The 22,870-nt window shown below is 31.7% G+C and overlaps 1 protein-coding gene across 1 annotated transcript in view; it reads right to left on the bottom strand.

Annotated features, from left to right (window-relative positions):
• LOC139426074 (uncharacterized) overlaps window positions 1–22,870 on the bottom strand; it is a 30,534-nt gene that overhangs the window by 2,917 nt on the left and 4,747 nt on the right. The gene's annotated exons all lie outside the window — the stretch shown is intronic.

Raw genomic sequence — 22,870 nt, 5'->3', positions numbered from 1 at the left:
TGCAATAAGCGTAATAAATGACGTCGGAGTTTTCAAAGTTTAAGATATACGTCAAAGCGTAGTTCGGGTTCGAATTTCGGTGATGCTAGTTGATACGAATTTCGCACCCGGCTCACATTGACCACAGTGCTGATGAAAAATATCCTCAGTGGTTGATGGATCATGATTTGAATCTCCTTGCCGTCAGGCAAACCCTGGGAGGTTTCGGTGGTTTTTCCTATCCATGTAACGGAAAAGAGGGTTGGTTCCATTAAAAAATCCTCGACAGGCATATTTATCCCAATAGTATTAACCCATCAACTTATAATCAATTACTTTTCTTTGAAAATAAACTCATATTTTAAAAGGCAATCTGAACGTTATTTAAATATTAATGCCTCAACTTTTTGAGTAAGTCACTATAAGTATTTGTGCAGTATTGAGGAAGATAAAGTAAAGACAGATGAACATGCTCAAGACAGAAGTAAGCATTCATTATTTTTCCTGTCACTTAAGTGTGTGTGTTTCCCATAGAATTTTTTATCGAAATTTTTTTTTCCGGAAACACATTTTTTTTTGCCTTATCTCATTAACTGGTAAAATTTCGTGTATTAGTTGTTAATTTTTAATAACTACGTGTTATTTTCCCTAAAAAAATAAATAATGAGGAAGCAAATTACTTCGTAATTACTTTTTGCAGAACTTCTAAGAAAAGCATTCTTTTCATAAAGGATGTTACTATAGTTTATTCTTCGCGTTTCTGACAAATGTTGGAGACAAGTTGTTGAAACATGTTTGTAGCAGAACTAATATTGGAATACGCATGCAATAAAATTCTTTTTCACCATTTTCAGATGAGCAGTAAAATTTTTTATACAATTTTTCTCGCAAGCGAATTTATTTTGGAGGAAAACTTTTTTTATTTTCCAATGATTATATATTTCTCTACGATTGTCAAAGAATGGAAAGTATCTCTTTCCTTTTTTTCCAGATAAAGGGGAAAACATGAACTCTTTTTTTAATTTTTTTAATATTATTTATTTCTTGAACATTATACTTAAGAAGCCTCTTTTCTCCAGAAAAAACCATCAAAGGAGTGAAGACAGAGGTATTTTTATGCATCATGCTTATTATAGTTTTAATTTAATTTTAACACATAAATTTATATTAGAAATTTAATCTTCTAGGAAACATATTCCTTCGAAACATGGAAATATACAAGGGTGTTCGCCAATCTGAATTTGAGAATTATACGTGTAGTATTTTATATTTTCTATTGATTTTTTTCTGAAAGAGTTATACCGATACCATTCTACACTCAGCATTTTTGAAAAGTAGTTTAGTTCTATTCATTTGTCTGTTTTTTAAACTTTTCTTCTGTGTTTACTCTTCTGTGTTTTTTTTTTTTGTCTGCACGAGAGTCGGAAAGTTATGTCGAATCTCTTATAACTCTAGAACTGTTTGTGGTCTTGAAATTCGGACATTACTACAAGGAGCAATTTCAGCCCATAATCTTAAAAATGGTTTTAAAATTTAAATTAGTTTATTCAGGATAGATATTTAAGAAATGATTTTTTCGCATTAATTTAGAATTTTCCATGACTATAAAAAAAATTATACACAGTTAGAATTTCCAAAAAAAAAATGGTATAAAAAAATTATTTATTATGAATTTACCATATTCAACTAAAACAGACATATAATAATATAAAAGACGATATTCAAACTGTGAGAAAAATTGCTTTTTGACTTGTTTTTACCTAATATATGCGATTAACCCACTAACGGTTCTGCACGTAAAAAGTCGTATTTTAACCTGCAATCTTTTCCGCATAGCAAAACTGGTTTTTATATGTTATCAGATAGAGAAATAGTGTATTGGAGAGAAACATTCTCCCGATTTTGCCCATTTGCTAAACCGCCAGTAATTACTAGAACTTTACCCGTGCCAACTCTCACAGCCAATGAAAATCGAGTTCGCGTTTTTTGAAAGCTAAACCATGTGAAAAGGATTACGAATTCATAATATTATTTTCTTTTATTGGGTGTCTAATACAACAGAGGACACCTAATAATCTTACAGTAATAAGTGTGTGGTGAATTTGTTACAAAGCTTTGACATCACACTATTTCCTTAAATATATGTGGGGTTTCATTGTCTCGCACTCCTCAATGATCAATTTGTGATCCTGGAGTATTGGAGTACGAAATCTCATTCACGCATAATTGACTGCATCACAGAGATAGCTTAATTATAAAAAAGTCTAGCATACCCTATCTTTCTCGAGAGAGGGCACTAAACTAATTAAGTCACATTTTACGGTTTACTTGTAAAAACACAAATCAACCATAACCTTAATTCTATGTCCATTGCCTAACATAAACCAAGTTCAATGTCTTGCTAATTTTCATTTTTATAGTTTTGAAACCATGTTAGTTGCGAATGTTTACAAAATCCTTGTAGTTTTGCATTCACGCTTTTTTTTCTTTTCTTTTCAATACCTGTTGTAAGCAGTTTCATACACGTAAAGGTAAAGAAATGTTCCAAACCGAATATTTTAATTTGGTGGACAAACTGCAGCCAGTTATTTTATCGTAATTTTGGAATGAAAATTCTTACAGTAAAGGCGATTCTCTTTAAGATGTTACTGCACGTTGTTTAATATTTCATTCCTTTTTACAAGTTCAATTATAAACGTAGAGGAGTGCTACGTCAGCGAATTTATATTTCTAAAGTTATTTGAAACAGCATGCTTATTTTGTTTATAGTAGTGTTTTAAACGTGTTTCTATAGAATTGAATAGATTAAAATCGAACTCAATGGTAAGTGAAATGAGGAAAAATAAATTATGCACTAAAAAACAAAATTAATGGAGAAAATAAGCTGATTAATTAGAAGAAATTATAAAAATATCGACATATATAATTGGCACTAATATATCTGACTTAAATCTGGAAAATAGTACTACTAGTTTTCCAATTCGAATCCCAGCTACGGCTGGTTGATACGAATTCCACATCCAGCTTGCAGCGATCCCACTACTGACGTCAAATATACTAAGTGGTACACGGATCATGGATTAGAAACTCCAAACAGTCGCCCTCTCGGAGCAAAGGTTTCGTTGTTGTCCTCTCCATGTAACGCGGATTTGTTCAATCAAAAATCAGACACATAGGCTAGTTTGTCCCAATGATTGATCCAGGAGTTCCCTTGTCTTCTGAGTTGGGTTTAAAATTGCGTTGGCTACTGAGATGAACATTTATTGTGGTAAATTTAGAATTGGGTAGGCTGTTTAACGTCGGTTATAGAATAAAATATAAGCACAACTATAGGCAATATGGTAAGAACATCTTCATGGTTCACCAAAAGGGATAAGTACCTGAGAAAAATTGAGTATCATGAGTTGGCTTGCATCATTTATACTGCTTACAGTTAGTTTTTATTTTGATGGGATGAATTTTTTGAAAAAGTACTTACTATAATTATGGAAGCTATTGAGAAGGGCAATAAATAAATTATATTAAAAAAAAGTATTTTAACCTTAATAATGTTGTTGACGTATGCCTGTTTAGGCAGATGGGGTGCGATTGTTCTAGTTTTCCTGTGGCGCCATCTATGACCAAGAATTCGACTTCTGCCACATCATTCGTCGCACCCGTTTATAGGGTGGACCCATGCATTCATCCACATATCGTAATTTTGACCTGAATCAGAGAACGATCGATCTCCAATCCAGTACCCCCAGATGTATAGATTTGTTATGGGAACATGTAGGACTTTTGCGACTCGACAGATTTAACGTGCGCACTTTACTACACAGCGAGTCTTCGGCCGGTGGGGTTCGAACCCCCGAACTCTCGGACATGGCTCCAGCGCCCTACCGACCAGGCTATCTCGGCTTAACCTTAATAATGGTGGTGGTATATGTTTTTGAGTTTTATGCCTGGATTTCATAGTATTGATCAGAGCTGTGCAGTCGGTTGTTGAAATGATAGTCGGCGAACTTTCCTGAAAGCTCAACACCGACTTAAAATTCACAAAAAAAAAAAAAAAAAAAAAAAAAAAAGCCACTCAATTCCTAATTAAGTTTTGAATTAATTTTGAAATTTTGGAGGAATTAAATTTTGTTATGTTTTAATTTAGTTCCATGTTTTATGTAACGTAACTAAATTAAGAATATTAATGTAAATGATATTTTAATTGCTATTATCTAATACAAAAAGATCTTTAGTTTTTATCAACTCTATCCAATTACTTAGTTGATATTAGAGTAGATAAGCTGATTAAAATAAGCTCTTCTATCTTGTTATGCGCAGTACAAATACCCTGACCTAATTACGAGTTTTAATGGTCAGTAACAAAGTTAGCAAAATATTTAAAAAAAAGATAGGTGCTATTTTCTTTTTTCTTTTTAAAGAATTGATGAATCCTAAGATAAACAAAATATAAAATAATTAAAAAAAAACTAAGATAACAATATATTTAAAGAACAATAATAACAGCAAATAAACAATCGACTTTTCATCTGTTTTCTTTAAAAATTTTATTAGAAATTCCAATAGCATATTTGAAGGTAAACTTTTTATAAAATAAACATGATGTTTGGAAAATTAATTGAGACTATATCAACTTGATTCTTATAGTTTATGCTCAATATTTTATTACTTACTATTTTGTGCAAGACCATAGAACAGTTGCTTTTTTTAAAAAAATTCTTTGAAAAGTAATTTCAGATTTTTTTATACGTTTATCTGTTTTTGCATAATTTACGCAACGACAGCGCATCATTATCGTCTTTTTAAAAAATTTAGACGATAATAAAGGTAAAGATTTAAAAATTGTATAATATTAAATTTTCTATCTAAAGTAATTAACTGCATAATTTTGTATCTTTAAATTTCTTTAAAGTCAATAAAATTAAAATTTTAAATTTCTGTCTAAAATGATTAAGAACATAATTTTGTTGCTTTCAATTTTTTTTTAAAGTAACATGATGCATAATCGTAAGAATATGTTTCATCGACATCCGTTAATACGTTTGAATTCTATATGTTAGTCATAGTAATTTAAATTATAACCAATTTTAATGTAGATAATCGGATTCTCTGAAATTCAGAAGGTTATTTTCTTGATGGATTTTATTTTCTCTGCTTAATGAGCTTCAAAATTTAATTTTCAAACCAAAAGTGAAAAAAAATAAATCTTTAACATTAGAGTTGTTCACCATCTTAAAGCTCTATTAAATCAAAAACGAGTTTTAATGGGAGTTTATAACACCTTCTTTAATTATTTATTTTTGACTAGTTATGTCACGTGAACTCAAGCAAAATTAGCTTGGAAAGATGTCGCCAGAGAATTATTTTTTCAAAAGTAAGTGTTTATATTTATGCTTTCGAAGAAGCATGTTTCTATAAATTTAAATAATGTTCAAACGACGGCAATTGAAGTAAAAACTAAATACTTTGCAATAAAGTGCAAAGTTATCTCAAAAATAGCTTGATTATGGTAAATCTTGAGTATAATGTTTATGACTATCAAACAATTCTAAGTATTATTTTCAATGTCGTATGAAACTTAGTTAATATTCATTTGGATAAGTTTAACTGCTAAAAACGGATACTGCTTAATTTAATAACGTAAATTAACATAGAAGGAGGAAAATAATATTAATAAAAGAAATTAGAATTATTTTAATCTTTTTAAATATGTCGGTATATGCTGGTCAGCTTTTGCACAGGGTTGATTAATATAAATATGTTAATTATTGATTTTTATCCTGTATAAAGAATGGGTATTTAGATATTTTGTAAAAATTCTGTATCGCAAATATGTAATTTTGAAAAAATAATTAATAAGCTGGGATAAAATTAAAAATAATAATGTGCTCTTTAATTTTTGTTTTGGTAAGTTTTTCAAAGAAAAATGATGTAATAAAAAAATTCTGTTAGATATTTATTATTTCGATTTTTTACATAGCTTAGGCCTATAAAAACGAAATATTTTTAGAAAATAATCGATTTACAATAAAAGTAGTAAACAGTACTCATCGTGTTTGTTTTGGAACTAGCTTTTTAATGGTATTATATTGATTTATTAAAAAGAAATTGAATTTCAATACCTTTTACTTGATTTCTTTATAAAACCTTCTTTACTTGCATCGTAATAGTGTCAAGAAAGATAATCAATTTAAAAGGAAGTCTTTGCGAAAAAAAAGTTTCTTTATTCGAAGCATAATAATCTTTTTTAAAAGAAGGATCATCAATTTTAAAGACATCAATATCAAAGTTGTTGTAGCTAATATCATAAGAAATATGGAGGTTTCTTGGTTCTTTTACTTATAAAATTGTTAAACTTATTTTTAAGAATGATAATCAATCCTAAAAATAATTTTCAATTAGTCCATTCAAACAAATGCGAGAATTTTTCGTTAAGGATTAGCACTAAGCATAGTTGTAATTTAAACGGCAGACGATTCTTAATTAGTTTTCTTTCAATTCTTTAAAAGATATTATTAGTGATGTTATCTCTGCTCTATTTCATTAAAAACTAGTTTCATTGGTAGTTTCGTCCTGTAATCAAGTAAGCTTTTAAATTTTCAGATTAGCTCCTCTCAGCCGAGATTCGTTCCATTTTCTCGAAAGAACTTTTTTTTCTCTGTCCCTCGCTTAAATATTAATTAAAAACCCCTAAAGGTCTGGTTTCTTAGGACAAGCGCCTTATCTGGGCGTCAGCGGGACGTCAACGTCACGCTGACGCCAACAAAATACTGGTTTGTTAGCTCAAGGCCTGGTTTCTTAGAACTAGCGCCTTATCTGGGCGTCAGTGGAAAGTTAATGTAGAGCTGACGCCAAAAAAATACTTTTTTGTTAGCTCAGCGTGAGCAGTCCGTCCAACGCAGACATTATCTCTCATTGCGCATGCGTTAATAACGTAAACAAATATTTATTTTGAATTTGTATTGATTTTGTTTTTGTCGACCAGTGTTTTAGAGAACAAATAATGACTTTGTCCAAGAAAAAACACATTATAGCTGAGCTAAATGAAGAGTGCTATGATTAATGATTGATTGATTGATTGTTTGATTTGTTCATTTACGTCGCACAATGGGCTATTGGCGACGGTCTGGGATACATCTCGGAGGATGAACCGAAGACATGCCATCACAATTTTGATCCTCTGCGGAGGGGATGGCACCCCCGCTTCGGTAGCCCGACGACCTGCGCGCGAAGTCGAGCACTTTACGGTAGCACAGTTTAACGAGGACCAATACCGCTCACCCTCGGTCCCTACGCAGCCTGATCCAAGTGGTCACCCACCCGCACACTGACCGCAGCCAGTGATGCTTGACTTCGGTGATCTGCTGGGAACCGTGTCTTAACGATCAGTCCACTGCGGGACCTATGATTAATGAAGAATCTATGTTTAATGTCAAAATCAGAATCTTGGCTGATTTCAATGTGCTGTTAGATGTTGTCCGCCATTGCTTCTGTGGTTAACGTCACGTTGTAATCCAACTGCAGTTGAGTTGGACGGCAATTGTAGTTCAAGATGAGCGTTCAATGACGTATACTATCAAACTCACAAATGGACCAATCAGAGGTTAGCGCTGATTTCCAGCTGACGGCTGAGAAACCAGGCCTTAATGTGTAACACTTTGCTGTCGTCAGATTTCACTGTTGGAAGTTTCTCGTAAAAAAATGGTTAAATAACAATTTATTTAATTGTTACTCGAACATATTTACATAAAACAGTCAAATAATCATAAATAAGATGGTAATCAAATTGTTAACCGAGAGAAAAACCTTTTATTAATTGCTTTCACCTAATACGGTTAAACAACCATAATTTTATCACATCAACTAAGTAGACCTAATGAGGTCACTTAGTTCCTTGCGAACTGCTTGCATATTAAAGCCGGGAGGGCTAATCTGTCAGTCTCATGACAGACAGAACCGGGGTTCGAAACCAAGCGTTCATACCACACTATTTCCTCCATTCCCTTCTACACACGAAAAGTTTCCAGTGTCCTGTACTCTCCAATGCCCATTACCTAAAGAAGAACCCAGCTTTTATGTCCAGTTGAATTTCTTTTTTACTGTTTTGAAACCATGCCTGTAGTAAATGGTTAAAAAATCATCTAGTTTTTGTATTCATAGTTTTATAACCCTACTAGTTGTAAATGATTTAAAAACCGTAAAGGTAAAAAATGTTCTTTACCGTAAACTTTACGGTTAATCGGATGGCCAGACTACTGCCGGATATTTTACCATAGTTTTAGAATGAAAATTCGAACAGTATTGATGAGGGTTCTAAAACATAGATTAAGAGTGGTTTTAGTGGAACACTTTATTTTTAACTAGATTTTCAATCCATTTATAGCAAAGTGGTGAGTATTTGAGATATACTTGGTACTGTTATTTACGAATGAAAAAATTAACTAAGCATATGGTCAGAAAAAAACCTATCTGAATTTAGACTGATCAAATATGAGGGTGATAACGCTTTTATTTTGATTATATACAAAATAGAATTATTTTTTTTTAACTGTCTATTACAGTACATTTAAAATCTTATCAGTTTAAAATCTACACACAAGGAAAATATAGTAGACACGATACTTTTTAATGGCATTAAGGTATATAAATAAAAGATTGAGATGTTTTCTTTATGAATTAGAAATAAAAAAAATATCGTAGTTTTTTATGAAAAAAGTTTCACAACAGTAAAATATTTACTTATATTTCTTTTCAGCCAACCAGGTGGCCGAGTTGTTAGCGTGTCTGACTGCGGAGCCATTGGCCGCGGGTTCAAATCCTGCTCAGGGCATGGATTTTTCTTTCTCTCTCTCTGTGTTCTATGTCCTTTCTCCTTTGTGTGAGTGTGGCCCGCCCTATAAACGGGTTGTGGTTGTGTGACGTGGGCGACGCTGCTCCACCGCCGTGTCTCCGCCACAGGTGCCCACTGGGTAACGAGAAAAGAGAGCCATTCCTGTGGCCAATGGGACAATCCCCGAGTGCCCGCCATTAAAAAAAATTGAAGAAAAAAAAATTATTTCTTTCACAAAATATCGTACGTATTAGCACGTGTACTGCTAGAGTGTTTACCAAGAAACCCCCCTAAAACTAGTTAAACTAGTAAAAAAATATCCTCATCTTAAATTTCTTAAAATTTATTTTTTAACTTAAAATGAGAAAACACATGAATTGTTTGGCTTACATAACTTTGACTTGTAAATTCCCCATTTGACTTGTAAACATTTAAAAATGAATTATTATTAAATAAGTGTTGAAAAGTTTCAAGAAAATCTAATATTTATTATAATAAAAAATAATTACGATTGATTAAGTGAGGATTAAGAATTATTGAAGATCAGGAATGCATTACATATATTCTCACAAAATATGAAATGGATTTATTATAAGTATGGTTTAATTCAATACATCACACTGAAGTTATACTAATGGACTATTGGCGACGGTTTGGGATTTATCCTAATGATGATCCAAAGACATTACTGGATGTCAGACATAGAAGTTCGTTTTATGCTTGCACTAATCAGTACTTTTACTGCTGACATTTATAACATCAATACTTTGAACATAATCACTGTAACTTTCTCAAGGTGTTAAGCTGAACCTTATCAATAGTTAAATCAAACCGTATTTAACTGTATTCAAGGTAGTGAAAGGAAAACTTGCGTAACTACTAGTGAGTAATGTGCACTAATTCTGAGTGCATTTTTTCAGATTAATGGCTACTTTATTTCGCTTTTGGACATCATTAATGTAAAAAACTAGTAAATGTTTAGATAAAAAAATTAAAAGCATTTTTTAAAAATTCATTAGAAAATTTCGTTTTTTTTCTCTCCAGCTTCTTGAATCTAATGCTTACTTCAGTTATGAAGTTACGTTATATGAGCTCAAGCAAGCTGGAAACTTGCAAATATATTTAATTTGATTATTTGAGCTTTTTTTTTCTTTTTCAATAATTTCTAGAATAAATGAGAATAAAATATTAGGAGAAGAATTATCAAATTTTATCTGAAATTTTAACAAGGAAACATTTTTATTTCGAAATTTCTGGATGCATGCACCATTAAAAAAATAAATCGCAACAAATTACAAATTGAATTGTTTACTGAAACATATACATTTTAAGTGTAAATTTCGCTCCCATGAATAGTTTATAAACACTGTTTCATGTACACACTGAATGCAACGCAGTCAAAGCAAATAAATATACAAAAAAAAAAAAGGCTTCACTCAATGCAACAAAATAAAATTGAGTCAGAAACTATTTGACTAAGCCTAATTGAATTTAGAACTAAACCATGTTTATTTATTAGTAATACATGCATAATTGATTAGCTTTGCGAATTCGTTAGTTCTATACGAACGATTCTCTTGGAAGACTAATTCCTTTATTCAAGAGTCTGGTTAATTTGATTGCATAATCTTCAGTCACAAAATTCATTCCTCCTTATGTCTCGGAAGAACATTTTAAGTTATTAATAAAGACGGTAAATTTCGAATGATTTAGTAATAAATAGCCAATATGTCACAAATGATTTTCTGAATTTTATATTTCAATATTTCTAAATGAAAAATAATAATCCGTAATATCCCTTATTTTCTTTCTTATTTTTCCACTGGGATAAGTAAGTGAATTAAATCTTTATATTTCAACCAATATATCCCTGTTTTGTGAAATATTGCAATGATTTCTTTTGTCAAAAATGGCAATTTAATGCACCGTTATTTATCTTCGCAGACTACACTATTATTCCTATTTATGTTTCAGAAATAATTCTATTGCTCACTTAAAATGCTACAAAACATACAATATATACCAGAAACGTTTTTACTTCCTTTCTTAAGCCTCGATATTTCCGCTTTACTGCAATCAGTATTCAAATTTAACACTTATATTTTGAAATATAGTTTTAAAACAATGAAAGTAATTATGGTCCTTAAAAGTCTTAAACCCTTACGACATGAGCGCATGGATGTAACATCTACCAAAGAGTTTATGCGATCAAATATAAAAGCATAATCGAGGGATTCACTACAGCAAAGTGGTTATAAACTTGGTGCACAACATATACGAATTAAAAACTGCACAGCAATTCATGGTCGGAAATGTCTTCGTATGCCGCTAGGGGTGCTTTCTTCCTATTATGAGTTCGTTGTTCGCCCGCATTTAACGCGTAACTTTTATTTATCTAAGCTATATAAATTTTATGTACATTTTATGGATCTAATGACTGTCATCGTAAATTGTATGAAATATTAAGCAAGACTTATCTACTGAAAGTTACCCCTATTCAGTATCTATCTACTTCGGTAGATGACTGAATAGTTATCTACTGAATAGTTACTCCCCGTGTAGTAAATGGTGACTAGAGCACGTTAAATCTGTCGGGTAACAAAGTCTTCCATGCTGTCATAACAAATTATACTTCTTGGGGTACTGGATTGAAGATTGATCATTCTCTGGTTCAGGTCAAAATTATGATCTGTGGATGAATAAATGGATGTATGAATGGGTCCGCCCTATAAACGCTCGAAGTCGTATTCTTGGTCATAGATTGCGAAACTGAAAAACAAAAAACGCACCATCTGCCTCTAAAAACTCGCTTGGTTTCTAGTGGTTTGGACAAGTGGCATTAGAAACAACAACAACAGTTTAGGGTATACGCGCTTTCATTGGTTCTTTAACTCTGATCTCCGAAACATGACGAGTTTCCTTCGCTCCTGTTTTAAACACAATAGAGAAATTCAGTATTTGTACATATCATTATGTGGACACATTCTGCTCAGATTAATTACAATAGAACAATCTCGGTACCCAAGAAAACTTGGGCAGACCGAGATCTCGATTACATGCTGGATGCTAAGTGAATGCGTCAAATTTGCTGACTTTTACTATAAAACTTTTTTAGGCACATTAGAGCACCATCTTAATTTCTGACTAAAAGAAAGCTGTCTTTTCTGCAGCTGACTCAAGTCAAACTAAAAAATGCTTACTGGCAAGCATAAGAAAGATTACTTTCGAAATCAAATAGATATAGGTATTTAAAAGAAAAAGTCCGAAATTGCTTCATAAATACGATGTTTCTCAAACATTTTCAAAAATTGCCGATTTCATTTCACTTATTTGATTAGGAAAGTAAAAAACAACAGGAAAAAGCATCCAGTAATAATGAAAGATACGTCCTACCGAATGAGATCATTAAGAAATATTTGAAAGAGAAGAAGGTTTTGCAATAAAGTAACACCTTATCTCGAAAACCACTTTTAGGGGATCATTATTGTCGGAGTATGAAAAAAAATGTTATGTAGAGAATACAAGCTTCACTGAGCTTAGAATTGCATCGTAAATCTTCATCATCTTCTTCTGATCTAATAATGTGCGACAAATTCAACTCTTTCATATAGCCTGGAGAAAAGACTATTTATCTTTTGAGCGAAGGTTCAAAGCGAATTATCAAGGTAACACATTAGACTTTCCAGAATAAACACGCATTTCGAAATTTGTTTTCGGCGAAGTACAATCAAAAATAGAAGTTCCGACAAAGAAAATAGAAACATTCAGAAGATATTATTTAATGTGTTTTTGTAAGTTCAAGGTTAAAATTGGTTTCAAATTTTTCGTATAAGTCAGCTTTTGTGTAAATAAAATATGAAGGGCTTCGGGGCAATGTTATTATAAACGATATAGTTTCAAAATTGTAGGGAAAGTGCTTTTTGAAGCTTTTTTCGGTAAAAAGCGCCATAATTATTTTGTAATCAATACGGTATATCTGCGTATTGTGCGGTTATCTAACTGAGATTCAGGTAACTCACCAAATAATATCTGGAAACAATACAAAGAAACATTTTGATGTAAAATGTTGACTTAAACGAACTCGCCTAAGGAAAAACGGAAATCATTTATTAAACCTTAAAATAAGGAACTGCAAAAAAGATTGTGGATAAACAAGTGGCAACGATGTTACATTAGTTACAGGCGCTTTACATCAGGCGCTTTACATCAAGATTTTAAAAAAAAAGTTAGCTTTTGTGGCACTAAATGGAAAATATAAAATTTTTTTTGTACTTTTTTTTTAAAATGACTGCAAAAATTCCTACTTAACTACCACTTCTGTATGTTAAAAAGATTCAAGAACACATTCAATATTGCATCATTTTATTTAATCTCAAATACTACCGTATATAAGTCGCTTTTTCAAACCCCTAAAATTTTACGAAAACCAGAGAGTCGACTTATACAAAGGTATTAAAGTCGGGCATTACTTGATGGTGAAATATCGATGCAAAATAAACAATGAGATAGATCTGAATAACTCTGTATTAATTAGTCCCGCAGTGGACTGATCGTAAAGACACGGTAGAACACCGAAGTCAAGCATTACTAGCTGCGGTCAGTAAGCTGGTGGGTGACCACTTTAATCAGCCTGAGTAGGAACCGAAGGTGCGCGGTATCGGTCCTCGTTAAACTGTTCTACCGTAAAGTGTTTGACTTCACACGAAGGTCGTCGGACTACCAAAGCAGGGGAGCCACCCCCTCTGCAGAGGATCAAAATTGCGATGATATGTCTTCTGATCATCCTCAAGGATGTTTCCCAGACTGTCGCCAAAAGCCTATTGTGCAGCTGTAGTGCGACGTAAATATAATACCATACCTGTATCAATTAACCCATTTGAAAAATCATTTTCAATATGCAGTTAGTTTTGTATAATCTGTCATTATATTATCTCTCTATATAATATTTTCTTAAACAATTCTTTTAATTACGTTCTGGAAAAAATTATGAATAAGAAAAATTAGATTATTTATACTGGAGTATTTTTTTAAAAGAAATATAACACATTGAAAACATTCTATAAAGTTACAGATTTCAAGATTCCAGAACATCATTTGTGCCGGATTCAATAATGTCAGTTGTGTCGTCATATGAAATCCCACTTTGCAAAGGATTCTACTTTAACCTCATCAGATAAGTCCCACAAAAAAAAGAAAAAAAAAAGAAACGTCTTCAACCGCACTTGAAGACAAATCAAAATTCTACATTTGTTATTAAATCTTTATTTGAGGGAGCATTTCATAGAATCTATATTTGAAAGCAAACCTATCATATCCAAAAAGAACAATGTAAAATATATTTAAATTAAGAACATTTTGTAGACTTAATATTTTTTTGTGATTTTAAATTTTTAGAAATTTTTATGTTTAATTTTTTCAATGGTAGACTTATATATGTGACATACCAGAAATTTCTTATCGCGTAATCAAGAGTAGGGGACGACATCTATGGTAGTTTTCTTGAACTTTTCTCTTAACAATCGTTTTAATTTTATTTTATACTGAAGCAATTTTAAATGCTTGTATTGACTACTAAATATTGTTAATACTAAATATACTATAATAATACTAAGAATATGAATAATTGCCACTTGGGCATTAGCAAAAGTAAAAATAAATAGAAAGATATGTAAACAATATATTTTTCTGAAAGCGCCTTCACGTATTTTATGCTAGATTCACGTATTTTTTTTGCATATTCTTGTTTAAAAGTATATTTTTTAGCCAGTATGGTAAACAGGTATGTATTTTCAATCCATTAGATTTATGAACATAAAAATATATTTTATAAGAATACAGAAGAGTTTAAAGAAATTAAAGAAAAGTATTTCATTTATATAGTTTTTAAAGTGTTTGAAATAGCCCCCCCTTGTGTCAAATCTACAGCGACGTGAAATTGATCTCACTAAAAAGGGATTCCGAAGGGAAACTCGTTTTCATCGGATTGCGAATTTCAAAAATGACAAAAAGTGCTTCAGAATCCCAGAATAAAATTCCAATTCCGGTAAAAGGAGGTTTCGGAATGCGTATTTAGCTGTAACCGCTTTAACCAATCAGATAATGAAATCTCTCTCTTCGGTTTTTCTAGTAAACCATCTAGTGAGATCTTTCTAACTATTGACGAAATCTGAGTACAACATTATGAAAAAGTTTCAAACATAAAATAATCAAATGTTTGTTTGATACAGGAAAAAAGCAAGAGTAAAATATTCCGCTTGGGGTTAGATTTCGTGTAGCTGGTTATAAGACCCACATGAGATTTGTTCAGATAGCATATATTTGGGAAAAAAGAACTTTTATATTATTTTGAATTTGCGTCAATCTAGATTTTAGATAGAAAAAAATACGTATAAACTTAAAACTTCTTGGGTTTTTCTAAAACGTAACCTGAAATCGAAAATTCTATCAGATATAATGGACGAACATGTCACGTCACATTTGAACTTTAGGTTGCAATAAGTTTCTTACAAAAAAATAGTTTGGAAAAAAGCTGTAAATCCTTTAACCATAGGAATATTTTTATCTTTATCATATACCATTTGCTAAGGCTGGGTCATGTAATAATTTTTAGAAAGTTGCAAGGCTCGGATGCTGGCTTTCAATTTAGGATACAATATAAAAAAAATATTGACATTCAGTTTATTTATTTTATTGTGTTTTAAAACAGATAGAAGATTCAAATTCGGTTCACGTGTACCTTATCAGATATAAGAGAAAACTAAAAAGTTTATTTCGATATTTTTTTTTGAATTATTAGAGTCAAATTTTGTATTATTTATCAGGAGGCGTTAAGAAAATGATATACCCCAACAGTATTTTCGATCCCTCAATTGTCCAAAGCACGAAGAATACTTAAGGGCCAAACAAGGCAGCTGCTATTGTTATCAAAGTAATATTGCTCGTTTCAATTGTTATAATAAAACAAGCTATTAATAGGTAATTTTACTTTATATGTTTTACTTAGTTTTATTATGCATTTTATTATTTGTTATCCGAAATTATGCTCGTTTTAGTTATAATAATAAAACAACCTTTTAGTAGGTAATTCTATTTCATATGTTTTACTTAATTTTACCATGCATTAAATTATTCGTTATAAAAAGCTATACTCGTTTTAATTGTAACACTAAAACAACCTTTTAGTAGATAATTTTTCTTTAGATGTTTTACTTAATATTACTATGCATTTAATTATTCAATATCCAAAGTTATGCTCATTTCAATTGCAATAATAAAACCTTTTAGTAGATCATTTTACTTTATATATTTTACTTAATTTTACTATATATTTAATTATTAGTTATCCAAAGTACTGAATTTACTACTAAACGCACTTACATTTATTTACGCATGCACTGAACTTAATAATATGAAATATTATTAAGTTCCTGTCCCACCTGTGTTAACATCCGTCAATTCAGGCATTTACAGGGCGATTCTGTTGGCCTCTCTTTCAGGGGCACCATATTAGGTGGGCCAACGTCGCTCGCGCAGTGAGGACAGATAGTGCAGAGAAGGAAAGAACATCCATGCCTTGCCCGCGATTCAAACCCAGAACCTTTCTGATGCAAGGACAGTGCCTTGCCCCCTACACAGGTCGGTCGGCATTTGAAATATAAATAAGGAGATTTGTGAAAGAAAGTTTTTTAAGTGACATCATTAAGAAAAAATAAATGATCTGATCAACTATGCAACATTGATTTAGAACAAAATTGATTAAATTTCAAAGATTTCGGTGGATAAAAGTACTGAGTGACATGTTTTGAGAGTTTTTAGAATTTGAAGGCAATCAGTCAGAGAGAAATCTTGCACAATAAAAAAGTGTTTCTCAAAATTGAATAAAAAGTTTTAGAACAGTTCCGAAACAAATAATAGTAGAATTTGAAAACACCATGTATTCAAGTTTGAAACAGCATATACTCATTTTTTTCATGTGTCGGACGAAATGTGGGAGAAAGATGTTCATTGGCTGCCGGTAGAATTCGAACCACAGACCTCCTAGTTTTTAGTAGGAGGCTCCACCCACAACAGCTGTACACCACAATCCAGCGAGAGTTAGGAAGTTTTTTTTTTAGTGGCCACCGCGAGGATCCATCATTTTATACATTCCATTCGTTTAAAAGTTTTTAAGATATAGCGAAATAAGCAAAAAGTTAAATTAAAATTACTGATCTTCTGGCTAAGCTATTGGGACCGTATTTTCCAAATTGCAACCCTTTATACCGTTGAAATTGGAAATTAGTATGTTATCTGTCATGGCGCGATGTACACTACAAAAAACTTCCTAACTCGCCTTGAATAAGATTGCAAAATTATAGTGGTTAGAGAATCCTCTTACTAACCAAGAGGTCCTTCTTTTGAATATTGCCTGCATCTATTTTACGCATTTCTCAGATCACTTTTGAGACTATGTTTTGCTTAAAAATGAATAGATGCTGTCCCAATTTTGAATGCATGAGGTTTTCAAGTTCAGCTATCAATTGTTTTGGAGCTATTTTGAGACATTTTTGCTTTATTTTAAGAAACCCTTTTTTACAGTGTAGAAAACTTTACCAGTAAATTTAAACACTAAGTGTGCGAATTCCATGACTCGAACAGTTTAAATTAATAACAGTTAAATTACGAACAGTTAAAAGAAATAAATGCCTGGTATAATTTTCAATTCTTTTTGTCAACGTAAAATTTTAAGAGCTAATTTACTCTACTCTAACTGTATACGCATTCAGTAGCCTCATATGCTAAGTACGATACTGAAAATGAAGAATGTTAATGAAAATACATTGTATTTGAAAATATTAAATTCAAATTTGACTGACAGAAACAACAAATAAACGAAAACTTAAATTTTTAATTCAACATTTCAGTTATTTTCTTTCGTAGTCGCATAAAGCTTAAATCGTGCTTCATTGCCATCATGGACATAATAACCTTCTGAGACTCAAGCTTAAAATAGTGGCATAAAAATTTTTTTTTTTTTAATCAAAAATATGGAACTTAAGAGAATATAGACTAGCGTCATTAAATGGGCTACAACAGCTAAAAAAACACGCGTTTTGGACTTAGAACAGGTGTAAATATGAAAATACACATTCTTTCAGCAGCAATACTAGCACAACTCATAATTCAACTTGAAGGTAATCTTTGTTTAAGCAAACTAAAGCATTTCTTATGCATTTTCCTTAGCAATGAAAACTTTAAACCCACTTATCTCAAAACTTGATTTTTTGAGTTGCCGCCCATGAGTAATGTATATATTTTTTGAAATTCAATGAATTAAAATCAATTAACTTTTTAGTTATTTTTATTTATTACATAGAAATGATATAATAATTAATTTAAAATATTCAATTGGAGGATATTTTTGCATAATTTTGGATATTTTGTTTATGGATTTTGATAGATTTTGATCATGAAACAAGATACACTGATATTAAATAATAAGATATTTAGATGTCATAAAACTATCCACAAAGCTCGTTACTTCCAATTTCTCTTATAATTCTTCTTTGTAATTAAATACTCCGACCAACGAGGATAAATCCAATTATATTATTGCGTAGATAATGGCTTCATAACGGCAAAAAGGAAAAAAAGATAAAAGAAAAAGACGAAAATATACCAAATGGTCAAATATATTGAACGCTCGGTCTTGGAAGTTATAGGTATTTCTTTCAAAATCTTCTTCAGCATTCGACATTCCTTAAGAAAAAACTACCCAGCAGTTTATGGAAATAAAACTGAACAAATAATCAGATGATTAAAGAGAAATTTAACTAGATATAATAAAAAGACAATGTTAAACCTATACCCAGAGTCGTGATAGCTCAGGAGATAGTGCGTTCACCTCCCAATGAAGTGTCCCGGGTTCGAAACCCAGTCGTGGCTGGTAGATGTGAATTTCGCTCCTGACTCGCACCAACCACAGTCCTGGCGTAAAGTGTCCATATCCTCAGTGGTAGAAATATCATGAGTTAGAAGCCCTTTGGCTAATTGTGAGAGGTTTTCGTAGTTTTCTTCTCCATATAATGCAAATGTGGGCTAGTTCCAATAAAAAGTTCTGTACGAAGACTAGTTTTTCCCAATGTTTGATCCAAGAGTTCCCTTGTCTTCAGGGTAGGGTTCAAAATTAAAAGGCTAAGTTGAACAATGACAGTCGTAAACTCAGAATTAGGTCGGTCGTTTAGCGCCGATTATAAGGCCTATCAGCCAACCACTAAAAAGTCTACTTTGGTAGTGTGTTCTTATCTGAGTTAGGGCAAGAAACATAGTAATTGTTTCATACTTTCATGAAAAAAAAAGTTGTCACTTTTTTGCATGTTCTATCTTAGAGTAGAAATTTCTTTAGTGATTTAAAAATTATAAAAATAGAAAGAATTAAGAGATCTTTAAAAAAGTTACAATATTGAAATCAGAGCCGATGCCTCAGGGTATAAAGCGTTCGCCTTCCAATGAGGGGCAGTGGGCTTGAATCCCACCAATAGCTAGTCGATACGAATACCTCATCCGGCTTGCACCGACCACAGAGCTGACGTAAAATATCCTAAGTGGTAGACGGATCATGGGTTAGAGTCGTTTTGTATGCAGGCTAACAGAGGGAAGTTTTCGTGATTTTCCTCTCCATGTAACGCGATGCAGGTTAGTTCCATCAAAAAGTCCTTAACGAAGGCAAAAGTCTCCCAATACTTGATCCAGAAGTTCCCTTGTCTTTTGGATTGGGTTCGAAATTACAAGGCTTCGGAGTTTAACATTAGTAGTCTTAAACCCTAACAATTAGGCTGGCTGTTCAACGACGGTAATGAAATTTTAAAAAAAATATTGAAATCAAATTTCAATTTTATTTTAAGTGCTTAATGTATTTCTGTTATTGTTGTTTCTAATGCCACTTGACAATACATCAAGCTTGTTTGGTGAAACCAAACGTTTTTAAGGTAGAAGGTGAGTTTCTTGTTTTTCAATGATGCCATCTATGACCAAGGATACGACTTCAGCCTTAAACGCGTCACAACCCGTTTCTAAGACGGACCCATTCATACAGTCATTTATTCATCCACAGATCGCAATTTCGACCTGAACCGGAGAACGATCAGTCACCGATTGAGTACCTCCAGAGGTATGATTTGTTTTGGAAACATAGAGGACTTTGTGATGCGACAGATTTAACGTGCACCAGCCACTATTTACTGAACGGGGAGTCTTCAGCTGGCGGGGATCGAACTCACGACCGCTTGGACATGTACACAACGCCCTACTAACCAGGCTGTCCTAGCCTCTAAACTATTTCTTATCTTCATTAACTTACCTTAAGTAACACCCAAGTATTTTATAGATTTAAAATGAAACAAAAACCAAATAATGACAAAGTGCTTCATTAATTCAATTAAAAATTATGACCAAAAAGAAAGCAATTCATTATTGGTCAGACAAGTAACTTATTACTGCAGTTAATCACCGTATGTGATAAAGCAAAAAGCATAATTATTTCCCCAAAAAATTTCATCGCTTTTTTTAGCATGCTCTGGCATAGAGGTAAGAATTATTTAATATTTCTGTATGATTTGAAAGTTATTGGAACCTTTGAATGACGTAAAAAAATACCATCAATTTCTTGATACTATTTCAAACCTGGATTTCATCTTTTTAGTACAAAAAGTAATGAAAAATAACTTTTATTATACTTTTGTTTTATAACTTTAATAACTTTTGATTGAAGAAACTTGAGAAACATATTTCCTGTTTGTTTCATTTTCAGTACCAAATTGTTTTGTTTCATCTGAACAAGCTTACGAACCTTAGAATATAAATATCTTTAAGTTTTATCAAAGAATAAAATAAAATATGAATAGAAGAGTAAATTGATATAAGAAAAATTTCATTTCAAAATGTATTGGAAAGTATATTGGTATCGAATATGATTTTTTCCGTGTTGAACTCTATTTTTTGAAATTAAACTTGGTTGAGGTAAAAAGAAAGTGGTTTTCGTGTCATTACAAAAAAAGTCTTAATTTTGATTTAGTCTGTTGGCATCAAAATGTGATTTTTTTTCTTGCCGATTTCTATTTTTTTGAAAATCAAATTAGAAAAGTTAAAAATCAAGCGTTCAGCTGTGCATTACAGAAAAATCAAAAATGTCTCAATTTTGATTATGTTATTATGTATGTATGTTATTAATATGTTGGTATTAAGAGTTTTTCGTTGTGTCACGTTATATTTTTCGGAAGTTAACTTGGTTAAGGTAAAAAAAGTAAGTTGATTTCTTAGCATTACATAAAAATGTCTTAATTTTGCTAATTGGTATTAAAATGTGATATTTTATTTTTTGTCAGGCTCTATTTTACAAAACTCAACATGGCTAAGTTAAAAAGCAAGCGTTGATCATTACAAAAAAATGTCTCAATTTTAATTATGTTAGTATGTATGCATGTTAATATGTATGTATGTTAGTATGTATGTATGTTAGTATGTTGTATGTTAGTACGTATGTATGTTAGTATGTATATATGTTAGTATGTATGTATGTTAGTATGTATGTATGTTAGTATGTAGGTATTAAATAGTTTTCTTTTGTGTCAAATTCTAATTTTCAAAAATTAGCTTGGTTAATTTAAAAAAAGTAAACGGATTTTGTAGCATTACAAAAACTGTCTTACTTTCGCATGTCGATATTAAAATGTGATATTTTATATCTTGTCAAGCTTTATTTTGCAAAATTCAACTTGGTTAAGTTAAAAAGTAAGAATTTATAGTAGCTTACAAAAAATGTCCTAATTTTGATATTATATAATGGTATCAAAAGTGATTTTTTTTTTCTTGTCAAGCTTTGTTCTTCAAAATCATCTTGATTGAGTTAAAAAGTAAGTGTAAGGGGTAAGATACTACTTGTTTACAAACTTCATTTTCTTTAAAAATATACGAATTGGAAATAATCGTGGCTCAATCGCTCACAAACAGACGTCCATTTTCAAGACTGGTCAGACGTGAATGAGAATCACTTTCGTTTCTTTTCACTCACGTCTGGCAAGTCTTGAAAATCATCACCAGTTTTTGAGCGCTTGAAAGTTTAAGGTTTGAACCATCTCCTCCATAGACAAAATTGTGATGGCATGTCTTCGAATCATCCTCAGGGATATTTTCCAGATTGTCGCCAATAGCCCGTTGTGGAGCTCTAGTACGACGTAAATAAACAACTACAACTACTGCTACTTATACTCAAATGTAACAAAAAAACTACTTTGTTTTGCATGCGTATAGATGCTTGCGTAACCAATATAAAAACTGTCTTGTAAACTCGTGTCAAATTGAATAACAGATAGCAGAAAAAAGAGAAAAACAGCACAAAGATAGTGAATCCACTACCTTTACCCTTTTGAGCGTTTGTCAAAAGGACGACACGACATGACAATGGACACAACAATAATGCATGGTTGTTCTGCTTGAACATTACCTTGCAGTATTGCTATTCCGTTAACCACTCTGAAGCGTATATGTAGTAGATTCGAAGCCCGCTATAACATTCAACGTATATTTTTGCTGTCTTTCGTAAAATTGTGCTATCTGTTTTTCAAACGTTAAGCAGATTTGAAACTGTTCATCGTATTTAAAAAGAAACCCACAGAGGTTATTTCCACGGGGCGTGAAATTTCAGGGCAGTCAAACTCGCAAAGAGGAGTTAGTGGTGCACCTGGGCAATTGTTGCAAGGAAGAAAAGTTCTTATTTAATCTCTGCTTATTTTCATGCTCCTGAAGTACTCGAATCTTAAACGGGTGATTTACTTTCGAGATTGGTATTTGTTATTATATTCATTTTAATAAGAACTATAGTTTTGCAAAACAAAATTTTCGGTAAACTGTAACAACAGCGAGTGATAAAATTACCATATGCATGGTTTAAAACCCTGCCATATTAATGGCTTAATTTTTTGAATTGTGGTTTCCTTCACCAAAAAATGTATGGTGATTTTGAAAGACATTTTCTCTTACTGTACCATAAAATGTATAGTATACCAAAAGAAAGGACTACCCTGACTA

The sequence above is a fragment of the Parasteatoda tepidariorum genome, chromosome 7 (genome assembly GCF_982258835.1).
Source record: "Parasteatoda tepidariorum strain Cologne lab strain chromosome 7, Ptep-v5.0, whole genome shotgun sequence".
Taxonomy (NCBI): Eukaryota; Metazoa; Arthropoda; class Arachnida; order Araneae; family Theridiidae; genus Parasteatoda; species Parasteatoda tepidariorum.
The sequence above is the reverse complement of the archived record's forward strand: the minus strand, read 5'-3'. Positions and strand labels throughout refer to the sequence as shown.